The following is a 15,282-nucleotide window of genomic DNA, read 5'->3' on the forward strand; positions in this document are numbered from 1 at the left end:
TCTGTAAGGTTGTAAGTGGTCTAGTAACTCTTGCATTAAGTCAGTACATATCCCTGTAATTGCAGGCAGTACATGTATTCCTGCTATGGTTACATGGGCCTGTACACTGTCTGATACATCAGGAGACACTCAAGTGGGGTGCCTAGGTAATATGGATGTGACAACACCCTGAGAAATGGTGCCATCATCAGTTCCAGCTCTTGTCATTCCCTTGCTGTTGGGAAGCCCCTGAGTACATTCAGAGATCTGTAAGCAGTGAGGTTGTTGAAGCCTTCAGTTATGTCTGTTGCATATTGATTCTACAACATGGTGTATCTAGACAGAACAGATGGCTGTAGAAAGTCACTCAGTCCCAGTCAGAGCATTCAATATGGACACTATGCTGGAGCATAGGATCTTGTGTGAGGGTGACTATGTGCAGCATTACCTCCGTGGTGGTCTGCATGGTGAAAGCTACAAAGCACTGAACAGAGGTAGATTGCAGGCTTCCCGATAGACACCCAAAATTTGTCAAGGATGCTTGTGACTTCAAGTGACTTCATGAACTGTTATTGCTGAGCTATCAAACTTGCTATATGAACATCTGGTGAGTTCTGAATCCCTGGGCTCATCAGATAAACAAATCGGCCCTCCTTCCAGCAGGTTGTGACTCCTCCAATCCACTGGCACAATCTCCTCCTTGCTCGCTCTGTGCAAGTGCTCCCTCCTGCAACTGACTCACTGAATCCCAGGAAGTGGAAGTATCAGTGCTGTCACTTATTCTTGAAGGAATGAAGCATGCAGGGTGCTAAGAGGCAACGGCTTCCTGCTACTTGCTCCTCTTGGTTACCCATAGGAACAGAAGAGGAACACACCTTAGAATTCTTGAACACCTCCAAACCAAATTTATCTCTGGCAAAACATTATAGCTTTCAATTTCTGTGGTAGAGGGGCTGCTCCAAATTCCTGCTGTGACTCAGGAGTAACAGTGGGAGATTGGGAGCAAACCTACAGAATTTTCAAGCCAATATTGTGCTATTCTACAATACTAAAGTGGCTGCATCGATGGGAGGGAGATAAAGAATAAAAAGCAAAGGATGGTCCTTGCTGTGACCTCCCCTCCCCGAATAATTTCATTTCCTTCAAACCCAAAGGGCAGAATTTTGTTCTGCCTTTGGAGGTGAGCACAGAGGCGGGGGGCAAACAAAATGGCAAAGGACACTGTTCCTGATGTTGCCTGGGCCCCCTGCCATTTTGTCCGGGATGGGGAAGACTCGAGGACAGCCTTCCTGGCCCAGGCCAATTAAGTGGCCAACCTGACTCCACCTCAATGTTGTGAAAGGTGGAGGGGCCCGCTGCCATGTGCAGACACCATCATGTAAAACCTAGTCATCTTCTAGCAGGTTCAAGGTGGTTACTCCTTTGGGGGCAATCTAAGGCCCCTGGAGTGTCCTCCCTGGCAGCGATCGCTGCCCGTACCACCACCCCCCCACCCCCAGGAAGACACTCCCCCACCCTCACCAATCAACCCCCTCCCCCGAACCTGTCACTGGGACCTGCCTGGTTGACCCTGGCAAACCCAACCCCACTGGCCTGTGCCAGGGTCTCCTCTTGTCTTGAGTGCTGCAGTGCCTCCTGTAGTATGGGCAGTCACCACTGATCCCAGTGGTGCTGCTGGTACTGCAGAGCTGCCAGCCTTCCAATTGGCTGGCAGCTCTGGAGGCAGGAGCTCCTCCCTTAAAGGGACAGCATCCCTGATGTTGGGCAGTTAATTGGCTGCCCGTCTTTAAATGGCTTCAAGGGTCAGACAGACAGCCGAGGAGGAATGGCCAGAATAAAATGCAGCCCAAAGTCGGAAAAGTTTTTCCCTCGCAATGAACCAAAGATCTTAACGGTGCTCGACCCTCTCTGGTCATCATCTCCTGCTACCTGTTATGTATGATTTCCTGCAAGAAGGTATAGGCTAGAATTTGCTATAGAAGGGTATCTCAAAGTGTCTGCCATTTGTTACACTTGCCTCTACACCCTTCATTTTGAAAAAAACTTGTCCTGTAAGTTGTTGGATGTGCGAACTGATAACGTTGCAATTAAGGAGAGATGGCATCTGGGAGCTGAGTGAACAGGGCAAACAATAAGGTATCCCTTTAACCAAGGAGACTGAAGGATTGGGAAATACACATGGGAAGGACTGAGAAGGAGGGTGAATTAGAGGGTGTGAATTCAATGTCAAATCAGGTCCATTAAGGAAAATAGAGAGATAAGCTGGATTAAAAGAGAGAAAAATGATATAGAAAGGAAAGTAAGAAAGATATAACATTTAAAATTTGACATTTTAATGGCACAGTGGCGCAGTGGTTAGCATCGCAGCCTCCAGCAACCCGGGTTCAGTTCTGGGTACTGCCTGTGCGGAGTTTGTAAGTTCTCCTTGTGACCACGTGGGTTTCCGCCAGGTGCTCCGGTTTCCTTCCACAGCCAAAGACTTGCAGGTTGATAGGTAAATTGGCCATTGTAAATTGCCCCTAGTGTGTGTAGGTGGTAGGAGAATGGTTAATATAGGATTAGTATAAATGGGTGGTTGTTGGTCGGCACAGACTCGGTGGGCCGAAGGGCCTGTTTCAGTGCTGTATCATTAAATTAAAAAAAAATCCATGAAAAATTTAAAAGCTGAAGTAATGAGACTCCACACTTCTCATAGTTAAATTCTGGTGCCAGAGATTGATTGACAGATTGATTGATACATATCACCTCTTTAAAAGGGTTATTGTGTTTGTAATGACAAGACTTAATTTTCTGTGGTGAATTTAGTGGGTAATTAATGGGCAAATGGATAAGTTCCTAAAAAAAAAGGAAGCTCAGACTGAGATGCTGTTTTTTGTGAAGCTAATGGCAGGGTGGCGCAACTCAGACTGCAACTTTTGGATATTCACATTTAACCACATCTGCTCCTTGCCTGAAATTGCTGCACTATTTGCCCTTAAATAACCAAGAGCACCATTAGCCTTGCTGTTATGTTGACAGCAAATTCTGGTCCAATAACCATTACAATATCAATCAGCCTGTGTTCGGAGAGGAAAGATGCTGCCTGACCAACATCCTTTGAGAAAGTGATATTCTAAGTGGACATATTAATATGCTGTACCTAGATTTCCAGAACGCATCTGACACAGTGCTCCACATGAAAGACTATTAGATAAATTCAAAGCTGTGTGGATTCAAGGTAATACTTGAGTATATATAAGAAATTGTTTGAAGGGTAGAAAACAATCTGTACTGTGTTAGAAGTATTACATCAGGGGTTTACGAGTGGTGTACCTTAGATGGGGTGCAATGAAAGTTCGCTAGATTGATCCTTGGGATGAGCAGCTTGAGGCCTATGAGGAGAGATTGAGTAGATTGGGCCGACAATCTCTGGAGTTGAAAAATGAGACATGATCTCACTGAAACATATAATATTCTGAGAAGGCTTGACAGGGTAGATGCTGAGATTCTGTTTTCTGTGACTGGAGAGTCTAAAACTAGGGGGCATAGTCTAAGGATAAGTGGATGGCCAAATTTGGACTGAAATGAGGAGAAGTTCCTTCACTGAGAGGGTTGAAAAGCTTTGGAATTCTCTACACCAGAGGGCTGTGCATGCTCAGTCATTGGGTTTATTCAAGGCTGAGATCGATAGATTTTTGGACTCAAAGAGAATCAATGGACCAGTGAAGTGACGTTGAAGGTCAGCCATGAGAGGCTAAATGGCCTATTCCTGCTCCTATTTCTTATGTACTTATGACCGTGGAACCAGTACTGTTTCTAATTTTCATCACTGACCTGACTCATTCCGAATGTAAATTGGTCAAATTTGCAAATGATACCAAACTAGGACGGATAGTAGAATGAGAGGAGGCAGTGCAGAAAGTTCAGAATGAATGAAATAAAATATGTAAATTTTCAGCACAATTGCAGATGAAATTTAATGCCAACAAATGTAAACCGCTACATGTAGGAAGGAAAAATATACAATATATGTGCACAATGAATGGCATTGAAATTGAAAAAGATTCAGGGGTCTTAGTAGATTTGACAGAGCTGATTTTAACCCTGCCCAGCAGGAACAATACGGGTAGGGGTTTCACGACGTGCTCCTGACATGTTCCTGCTGACTGCCATTTTTCTTGCTCGAGTTCAAGCACAGGAAGGTTGCCCAACCCTGAGGAGCAACGGCCTAATTTAAATGCTATAACAACAACAACATGCACTTATACAGTGTTTTCAACTCAGTAAGATGTCCTGCTACACAGGAGTGTTATCAGACAAAGTTTGACATCGGGCCACGTAAGAAGATATTAGAGCAGGTGACCAAAAACGTGGTCAATTTGGACTTTCACACAATGAAAGTGACTGCATACCGGAACTTTCATAAGTTTCAATATTTCCTTTGTGTCTTGGTGACAACAGCTGGTCCTAGAACTCAAGGGGGTGCAATTTTAACTTCTGCCAATAGTGTAAAATGAGTGATATCTGATTGGCTGCTGGTTATACACCTCACCTAATCTTCCTTTCCACGAACTTGAATGGCTACCCATTTTCCAAGCTCAACAAAAGGTAAAATGACCGCCAAGGTGTAGTCTGAGCTGTGTGTTGTACAGTTTTAGTAGGACATTCTCTGCCCTATATAATTTGGAATATTAGCAATATAATTCAACATTTTATTTGCCTTTATTGTTCTACAGTGACTGAAGATTTTGAGATTATCTCATGTATTTAGATGCAATGCACACTATAGGGTAATTTTTTTCAAAATTTCACTTCCAGTAGAGACTCACTCGATGGTGCACATATTGGTCAAAGGTCAATTTGCAACATTACTGGTCTTAAGGCAACTTAATTTAATCTGCGGAAGATTAGGAGCACAGTGACTCAGGCATGCTGACCCCCACATTTGATTCTTTAAGATGTATTCCCTTTTGATTGAGATTCTGTGCTGAGAGGTGAGCTTTGCAAAATTTACCCTTAAGAATGATATGCAGGATTTGCAACCTATTGTTGATTAATTATGAATATTCACTCGTGTTCTGTCCTAGCTTTTTAATATATTCTTGAGAGCAGGAAGCAGAGATCTCGCAGAATTAAAAGGCAAAAACACAGGGAGAACCTTCAAGAAGTTTTTGAGCTTCAACCCAATGGGGATGGGGGAAAATGATCATCATATCAACCCTTTGTTTCGGTGATATTGGAAAGGAAGGATATAATGGTGGGAAGAAAATGCCAAAATCAGAAAGGTAAACAACAGTTTACTTCAAACAATATTTTTAAAGAAATACACTCATTTTTAACTGTGTATTTAGATAAATATGCTATTATGTTTCTCGCACACATATTACCAGTTTCCTGCTTGTTTCCCAGGATGCCAGAAGATGTCCGATCCATTGGGTCAGGCCAAATTTCAGGCATCCCTGATGGCCACCTTGAACAGGTGTTAAGCTCCTTACATATGTTAATGACAGTCCTAATTCTTGTTTTAGGACCCCATTGCCAAATGAGTGGAGCAAATACTGGACCAGGATTTTTCAGCACCTGAAAGGTAATTTAAAAGTAAATCAAAAATGTTGCTGGAATAGGAAATTCCCCTCTCCTCCCCTGAATCCACAGTATTCATGATTGCTCCAACACTTGGGTGCAACTCCACCCCTCCTCCTGGAACTTACAGTAAGACTGCTGCTGGCGAGGCAAGTGGCCCAATATTCAGTCATTTAAAATAGGTCAGCTGCCTGCTGAGGTGTACTAAGCACCGAGAGCTCATCCAAATAATGAAAATGCATCCATTTTGTGCCTGAAATATGGACATGGCGCTATTGAATTTTGGGACTTCTGCCTTCTGTTCAGGTGAAGCTAAAAATCTCAAAGCACTATTTCAAGGAGAAAAAAGAAAGACTTGCATTTATATAGTGCCTTTCATGGCCACAGAGCGTCCCAAAGCACTTTATGGCCAATGAAGTACTTTTGAAGTATAGTCACTGTGGTAAGATGGGAAATGCAGGAGTCAACTTGTGTACAGCAAGGCTCCACAAACAACAATGTGATATTGATCAGATCATCTGTTTTTGTGATGTTGATTGAGGGATAAATATTGGCCAGGACGCCAGGGATAACACCCCTACACTTCTGCAAAATGGCGCCATGGAATTTTTGTGTCCACCTGAGAGGGTAGTTAACGTCTCATACAAAAAATGGCACCCCTAACAGTGCAGCAGTCCCTCAGTACAGCACTGGAGTGTCAGCCTTGATTTTTGTGCTCAAGTGTTGGAGTGGGACTTGAACTCAAAACCTTTGAGGCGAGAGTGCTACCAACCGAGCCACAGCTGACACTTTAAAAACAAATAGATTTCCTGTTATCTTGGCCAATTGTCTTCCTCAACCAATGCTAATAATAAAACCAGTTTGGGGTAAAAATTGACCCAATTCCAGACACATAAACAAAAATGCACTGTTAGTGTGCGTATGACACAGGAGGCCCAAGGCTGACTGAAATTGGGCCTTGAACCTCATTTTCATTATTTGGCTAAGCTTTCAATATGGTGGGCAGGGAGTGCTGGATGTGCACCGGTTGCCATATTGGTAAAGGCAAAAAGAGAAGCCAGAAATAAATGTTAGGCCCTTTGCAATTGTTAGACCCTGTTTGGCACCCTTTTATCAAAATTGTGCTGCTCTGAATACAAACCGAGCTGAGCCAGCTGCGTTCAGAAAAATGTTGTCTACATTCGCCCTAACCAGCTTTCCTAAAAGGTCTGGAGGTTGCCACCAAAAAGGAACCCTCAACACCATATTTAAAAGGTCCTTCCGACCTTACCCATCATTGCCACTCCCAGTACCTATCTCCCGTAGTGTTCAATGGGTTAATTCATCTGTGTTTAATTGTGTTAGTCTGTTCACTAGTTAGTGTTCACTGTGCCTATGAGTTTTGAAACTGAAACAAGAGACAGGCTGGAAGTTTCTAGCAAATACAAAAGTGTTCTGAAAGACATTGTACTGAATTTTTGTAAGTGCTGAGATATTTGAAAGTATTGTAAATAAACTAGTTGTTGATTTAGAACTAGCATCATCACTGCATTGCTCTGAGATAAATCAAATATATAAAATATCCAGAAAACCAGCGAATACATAACATCTCCCACCCACCCCTCCTAGCCTCGAGATCCCTGACTCCCAATCTCCGGCCCCCACAGCTTTCAATCTCTCATTCATCGTAGTCCCAATGACTCCAAATATCCCACCCCACCACCAACCTGGGCCCAAGATGCCTGACTCCTGATCTCCGGACCCCTCTACTACCAATTTACCATCACCTCATCCCCCCAACCTCACACTGCCATATATCAGCCATGATCATAATGAATGACAGAGCAGGCTTGAAGGGCCAAATGGCCTACTCCTGCTTCTATTTTCTATGTTTCTATATCCCAATCTCATACCCCACCATCCCAGAGCACTGATCTCCCATCCCGCATGTGTTTGGGTGAACAGGTAACAGGTAATGCAGAGGTTATAGAAATGGAGGAACTTAGAACAATCATCATCACTAGGGAAAAAGTACTGAGCTAACTATTGGGATTGAAGACAAACATGTCCCAAGGGCCTAATGGCCTACATCCTAGGATCTTAAAGGAAGTGGCAGCAGAGATAGTGGATCCATTGGTTATAATATTCCAAAATTCCCTGGATGCGGGGAAGGTCCCAGTGGATTGGAAAAATGCTAATATAACAGTGGCGCAGTGGTGAGCACCACAGTTCCAGGACCCGGGTTCGGTTCTGGGTACTGCCTGTGCGGAGTTTGCAAGTTCTCCCTGTGACCACGTGGGTATCCGCCAGGTGCTCTGGTTTCCTCCCACCGCCAAAGACTTGCAGGTTGGTAGGTAAATTGGCCATTGTAAATTGCCCCTAGTGTAGGTAGGTGGTAGGGAATATGGTATTAATGTAGGGGGGGATGCAGTAGGGAATATGGGATTAATGTAGGATTAGTATAAATGGGTGGTTGATGGTCGGCACAGACTCGGTGGGCCGAAGGGCCTGTTTCAGTGCTGTATCTCTCTATCTATCTCTATCTAACACCGTTATTCAAAAAAAGAGGGAGGCAGAAAGTAGGAAACTATAGACCAGTTAGTTTAACATCTGTCGTTGGGAAATTGTTAGAATCCATTATTAAGGAAGTAATAACAGGACATTTAAAAAGTCAAAACGCATCAGAGTCAGCATGGTTTTATGAAGGATAAATTGTGTTTGACTAATTTGCTAGGGTTCTTCGAAGATGTAACCAGTAAAGTGGATAATGGGGATCCTGTAGATGTAACATATCTGGACTTCCAGAAGGCATTTGATAAGATGCCACACAAAAGGTTAATACACAAGGTAAGATCACACGGGGTTAAGGGCAATTTATTAGTTTGGATAGAGGATTGGATAACCAACAGAAAACAGAGAGTCGGGATAAATAGGTCCTTTTGTGGTTGGCAAGATGTAACTAGTGGGGTGCCACAGGGTTTGGTCCTCGGGCCCCAACTATTTACAATCTGTATTAATGACTTAGATGCAGGGATAGAAGGTACTATAGCCATATTTTCAGATGACACTAAAATAGGTGGGATAGTAAGTTGCAATAAAGAAATAAGAAATTTACAAATGGATATGGATAGGTTAGGTGAATGGGCCAAATGTGGCAGATAGAGTTTAACGTGGATAAGTGTGAGGTTATCTATTTTGGTCAGAAGAACAGAAAGGCAAATTATTATCTAAATGGAGAGAAACTTCAGAGTGCTTCGGTGCAGAGGGATCTGGGCGTCCTCATGCATGAATCGCAGAAAACTAATATGCAGGTGCAGCAGTTAATAAGGAAGGCAAAAGGAATTTTGGCATTTATTGCTCAAGTAGGGAAGCAGGAGTTGCTGCAACTGTACAAGGCATTTGTGAGACTGCACCTGGAATATTGCGTACAGTTTTGGTCATGTTACTTGAGGAGGGTTGTGGTTGCGTTGGAGGCAGTTCAGAGGAGATTGATTCCAGGGATGAGGGGTTTCTCTTATGAAGAGAGATTGAGCAGTTTAGGCCTTTACTCTTTAAAGTTTAGAAGAATGAGAGGAGATCTAATTGAGGTATATAAGATGATTAAGGGGATTGACAAAGTAGATGTAGAGAGGATGTTTCTTCTGGTGGGGCAATCTAGAATGAGAGGTCATAGTTTTAGGATAAGGGCTGGCAGATTTAAAACAGAGATAAGGAGAAATTACTTCTCTCAAAGGGTCATGAGTCTGTGGATTTCACTACCCCAGAGTGCGGTGGATGCCGGGACATTGAGTAAATTTAAGGAGCAGATATACAGATTTTTAATTAGTAATGGGTTGAAGGGTTATGGAGAATGGGCAGGAAAGTAGAGTTGAGGCTGAGATGAGATCAGCCATGATTGTATTGAATGGCAGAGCAGGCTCGAGGGGCTGAATTGCCTACTCCTGCTCCTAGTTCTTATGTTCTTATGTGTTTGTTTATGTTGTATTATAATTCATGATTTACTGACCTTTTGAAGTTAAGAAATTTTCAACCACCTGAAAGATTTTTGCATACATCTGAATATCTATTGTCAATTGAATACCACATGCTTTAGTTTAATTCAAAGATTGCCTGGGTTCCACAGAATAATTCTGTCTGTATTCAGAATTCCATCACTAGAGTAAAAAAAATCCTGTGATGTTCCCCTTTGTACTGGCACCTTCTATTGCACGAACACAAACAAGCTACATCGTCGGGGGAGACAAATAGCTCATGTGTGTGAATAAATATGCACAACATCAAGAACTTTAATTGCTGTTTGATTGGATGGCTTAAATTTTAGCAATAAAATCTAACGATACAAAGAAAAAGTTATTTTCAATTTGGCAAAGAAAAACTGAATGAAGTTAATGCTGAAAAACTGTCTAAAGAGCCTTTAATTCCAACAGAGCAAAGATCCCTGAAGCAGCTGTCACGCTTTTCCGGAGGTATCGGAGTGCCACAATGGCAATGCACTGGCATAATCAAGCATTGAATTAAAAAATCAGGATCAAGTCTAGCTCTACAAACAAACATGTAAATAATTGATCACTAAACTAGATTAAATGGCTATGTCTTTGACTCACTTTGACAGTAGATATTTTAATACTGTAACTTCATTTTGAAGCCCAAAGAACTGGGAAACAAGTCTGATTTTGGAATAAAAGCAGAAAGTGCTGGAAATACTCAGCAGATCAGGCAGCATCTGTAGAGAGAGACGCAGAGTTAACATTTCAGGCCTGTGACCTTTCATCTCATCTCTCTCTACAGATGCTGTCTGGCCTGCTGGGTATTTTCAGCTCTTTCTGTTTTTATTTCAGATTTCCAGCATCTGCAGTATTTTGCTTTTTATTTAAATCTGATTTTGTGTTGCATTCAGCAGGTTGGGGAAGCCACCAAATAAGGAATTGATTTGTTGCTGCAACCACTTGCTACCAAAGCACAACGTGAACACTTAGTTATTTTGGCATACTTTGCTATTCTTAATGATTTATCAACTTATAAATTTCAACTAATTCTGTGAGAATGCACTAGAATATTGTGCTCGAGAACAGAAAGTGCTGATAATACTCAGCAGGTCTAGCAGCATCTGTAGAGAGAGAAACAAAGTTAGCATTTCAGGTCTGTGAACTTTCATCAGAACTGGCAAAAGTTAGAAATCTAGTAAGTTTTGAGCAAGTTAAAGGAGGGAAGGGGAAGAAGAACAAAAGGGAAGGTCTGTGATAGGATGGAGAGCAGGAGAGATTAAATGACAGATGTCATGGAACAGAATGCAAATAGAGTGCTAAATAGTTGTAGTCAAAGACAAAGGATGACTCCATAGTGAGCGCTAATGGCAGAATAATGAACAGCTCTGTCCGAAAGGAAAAACATGAAAATACAAGTTTAAGACTAGCACATGGTTAAAAAATAAACAACAAAAAATACATAAAATTAAAAATAATAAATAAATAATAATGGACTCATGGTCTGAAAATACTGAACTCAAAATTATTCTGCCATTAGCGCTCAATGGAGTCATGCTTTGTCTTTTACTACAACTATTTAGCACTGTATTTTCATTCTGTTCCATGACATCTGTCATTTAATTTCTCCTGCCCTCTTCTATCACAGACCTTCCCTTTAGATCTTCTTCCCCCCTCCCCCCTTTAACTTGCTCAAAGACTGTTACATTTCTAACTTTTGCCAATTCTGATGAACGGTAACAGACCTGAAATGTTAACTCTGTTTTTCTCTCTACACGGATACTGCCAGACATGCTGAGTATTTCTGGCACTTTCTGGTCTTATTTCAGAGTTCAGCATCCACAGTATTTTGTTCTTAAAATATCGTACTTATAGTGTTATGAGTGCTGGGATTGAAGGAGTATAGGTCCAGTGTAACGAGTCTTGCTGCTCTTATTATATTGAGAATCCACCTTTACCAGGACTAGAATGCTGACCATTGACCACAATGATTGATATTGCACAGCTAAGATGCTAGAAAGTTTACTCCATCCTAGAACCATTCCCGGCTTTACATTTTGGCAACACATTGCATTGCCTGGGTGGTACTCACCAACACCATTAAATGGGATGGTAGTAAATGCCCCAGAATTCTACAGAAAGCCATAAACAACATAAAAACAGAAAGTGCTGGAAATACCCAGCAGATCAGGCAGCATCTGTGGAGATCGAAACAAAGTTAACCTTTCAGGTCAATGACTTTGCACAACATGTTGGCTTTCTGCATTACAGAAGCATCTCAAGACTCAAATAAAATAAAGGAGTATCCTCCACCTGATGTTTTGCACCATTATGCAGTCACTGGACAGGCAGTGATCCAGCTAAGGTCAGGACTTGAAAAGACATATGCAACCCCCTACCCTAAAAGGTCTGTGACAAAAGGCTCGACTCACTAAAAAATCAGAACACTTATTGGTGTTTCATAAAAGTGCAACAAAAAAAGAGAGCTACTTTATTAATCTGGTTTAGGCTGGTGCCAGGAACGTCTCAGTGAAAACAGCAATGCTGATGAGTAGCTTGCCTAGATGGAGCAAGCAGAGTAGCTGACCAGATCTGAATGGACCATGAGCAGCCTCTGTTTACAGCTCTTCCACTGACCCCCACTTCCACATATAGTAAGGAGCAGAGAGCTGTGCACGTAGGACTAAGCTCAGATTTAAAAGGTGATCTGTTCATAAGAAATAGGAGTAGGCTACATGGCCCATCGAGCCATCCCCGCTATTCAAAAAATATCATGGCAGAACTTCTACATTGCCACTTTCCTGCCCTTTCTCCCTTACCAATACATCTACATTGCACCAAAGCAATCACAGAGCAAAGCAAAGCAATAAATGTTGAGCTGTGTCTATAGTTAACTCGTAATATGTAATAAAAATAATACCAAACATACTGATGTAACATGGAAAGAAATGGACCATATGTTTATTTGCTGGACTGTAGCTAGCCTGCTGGCAGTGTTTCTGCGTGCTTTTATTATTTCCATGTGCAATTCCATCTAAAATTTTACTTGGGATCTAATGTAGCAGTGCTCCATAATTTATGCTGCCAAATGAGTGCTGCGTTAAACCAGTCCCCACAGTTGAATAAATTATGCAAATGAACAACTGTAAATAACAAATATGTCTATATTTCCATGCTTGTGTTATAAATAATTTTCTCTCCCTTTCATATGCATCAATGCTTAATGTCCATGAATAGACTATGTAATAGAAGGATAAATATATAAATTTATTATACTGATATTTTTATGCATTTGTTTTGTATTCTCATAAAAACTAGATTTCCATAAACAATGCAATTTTTAAAGCTTGCTTATGGGCATTTTTTGCAAACATTGTTTGTTTTTGAAAAGCCTGGATAACAATGCCCACTAAAGTCAATTGAAATATTTTTTGTTGCTGCAAATTGGGCATTCGAGAGTTTGTCTTTTGAACTTAACTCACTCAGTGATTATTCAATCTAGCTGCAGGTTCCCACCATTTAGCAATGTTTCAAACTAGAAACAATTGTTTCTTTTCAATAAATGCCCTGTTAAATTTGTACATTGGCCAGACTGTCAATATGTGAGGAATTTTAACTTTGGATGATAATGTAAAATAAGCAATATTGAATTGCACATCCATTTTATGCTCTGCCAATTTTGCCTCCATTAACTTCAATGCGAAAGAAAAATCATGTATGGTGTATAATGGATGGCTATAGCTCAATATCACCAGCTTTATACTATCACCCAAAGTTAAAATGACCCCTATTTGTGAGCACTGAATAACCAATCTTATTGCTGCACCGTTGACGTGAGTGTTTGGGAAGATTTTGACATTGCTTGTGCATTGACAAGAATCAAACAACTTCCAATAATTGGATTCTGATAAAAGATCATTGATCTGAAATGTGAACTCGTGTTTCCCTCTCCACAGATGCCGCCTGGTCTGCAGACTGTTGCCAGAACAGCCTGTTTTCATTTCAGATTTCCAGCATTTGCAGTATTTTACTTCAGATTTGCATGCAAGTATTAACTGTATCTTAAAGTCTGCATTTAATTGACTTTTAAAGGCAGCTTCCTGTACTGCCTGGTCAGCTATCTTCATGAGTAAAATTCTCAGCCGTTAAAAGCAATAAAAGCAGTGATCTGTGGGTATGCATTTGAGTGTGCAGTCCTCTGGAGTGATTTGTGCAGCTAGTGTAACTGGAACATCCACTTACTTTGGTTGGCAAATCCTGCCATACTACAACTACTGTAAGAATGACAATAAAATACATCTTTAGGTTTGTGGAGAGTGATGAGCAAGTTAAAAACAGCCCTATCAAGCTCACTAGGGCACCGAGTTCATTGTAATGAATTGGCAGATGTTTATATAAAAGTCGCTGCTATAATTTTGCCACTTGCGCTTCAGTAGTGCATGAATAATTGAATCCGTGCCATCACAATAGTTAGTAAACTACATCCAAATGAAGTTCAAAGTATTGCTTTTTTTTAAAGGTGCCACGCTTTTGTGGTGAAGTGTCTTCCAGTGTCTGTCATTGTTAGAGAATGGCTGTTCTTATAATATTCTCCTCAAAGTAATATGATTCACAGCATTTAATGTCAGATGTCATGGATTTATTACATATACAATGATTATTATTATTTGCAATAATTAAACTTACACTTAACAGTGGACTTGCGATTAAACCATGTGAGCTTCCACTGGAGAATCTAAATATGTTACAGTTCTGAGCTTGGGTTTTTAGGTTGATTGGACCTTAATTGAATTCTAAAGTATCTGTTCTAACGCCCACTTTTTTTTTTTACACCCCTACATGACAATTTGCACATTTTATGGTTACATTACATAGTTATCATTCAACACTGATTTGCCTGTCCTTGCAAACAAAAAAGAATCTTTGTTTATCAACTTCAGGAGATACATTCAATAAAGTGAGAACTGCCTGGAAAATATGTTCTTGGGCAGAAAGCAATGCGCTTCCACAGCAATTCTCTGATCGAACTGCTCAGAGTTGAATTTCATTCATCATTGGACAGATTCCTGTCTTTATTGGGGTCAATTTTCATCTTTGGCATACATCAGACAGAATGGTTGAACACCCCACTATGTCACTAGTAAGGGAGCGGAACCATTTTGACAATCAAGCTGACCCCATGTTTCCAGTGCTGATAGGAGGGGTGGGAAATATGGTGGTCAATCCATGGATCCAATCAGCGGCCGGCCGCTCTTCAGTCCCAGCAGTGTTACTGGGAGCGGTGGCCACTGCTGGGACTGCACCTAGCCAGGACTGGCAACATGGACGAGGCCCCAGAATACAGGTAAGTGTGTTGGGCATCACTGGAGACAATCGGCTGGGCCCCTGCAAGGCAAGGGGGGAGGTGACTTGAGAGGGGGAGGGAGGTGTTCCAGTGAGGATGGCCTGTGACGCAGAGGGACCCTCCGTCGAGCACAGGGTGTCCATTCAGGAGGGGCTCCACCACAGCCCACAAGGAGGCTGCCAGGTTTTACTGGATGGCCTTCTCAGCTACTGAAACTGTCTGCCCACTGCTGGTAATATACCAGCGGCGGTGGGAGGAAGCCCTTTAGTGGCAATTAATTGGCCACTTAAGAGGCTTAATTGGCCTGGAGCCGTTTGTAACTTCCGCCGCCGCTCATAAAATTGCAGTAGGAAGGTGACAGGAACGGTACCCCCCACCTCCCACTCAATTTTACTCTCTCCCCCACCCCCCCCCTACCTCCACTGCCTCCAACCC

This window comes from Heterodontus francisci, chromosome 1 (genome assembly GCF_036365525.1).
Source record: "Heterodontus francisci isolate sHetFra1 chromosome 1, sHetFra1.hap1, whole genome shotgun sequence".
In the NCBI taxonomy this organism is placed as follows: domain Eukaryota; kingdom Metazoa; phylum Chordata; class Chondrichthyes; order Heterodontiformes; family Heterodontidae; genus Heterodontus; species Heterodontus francisci.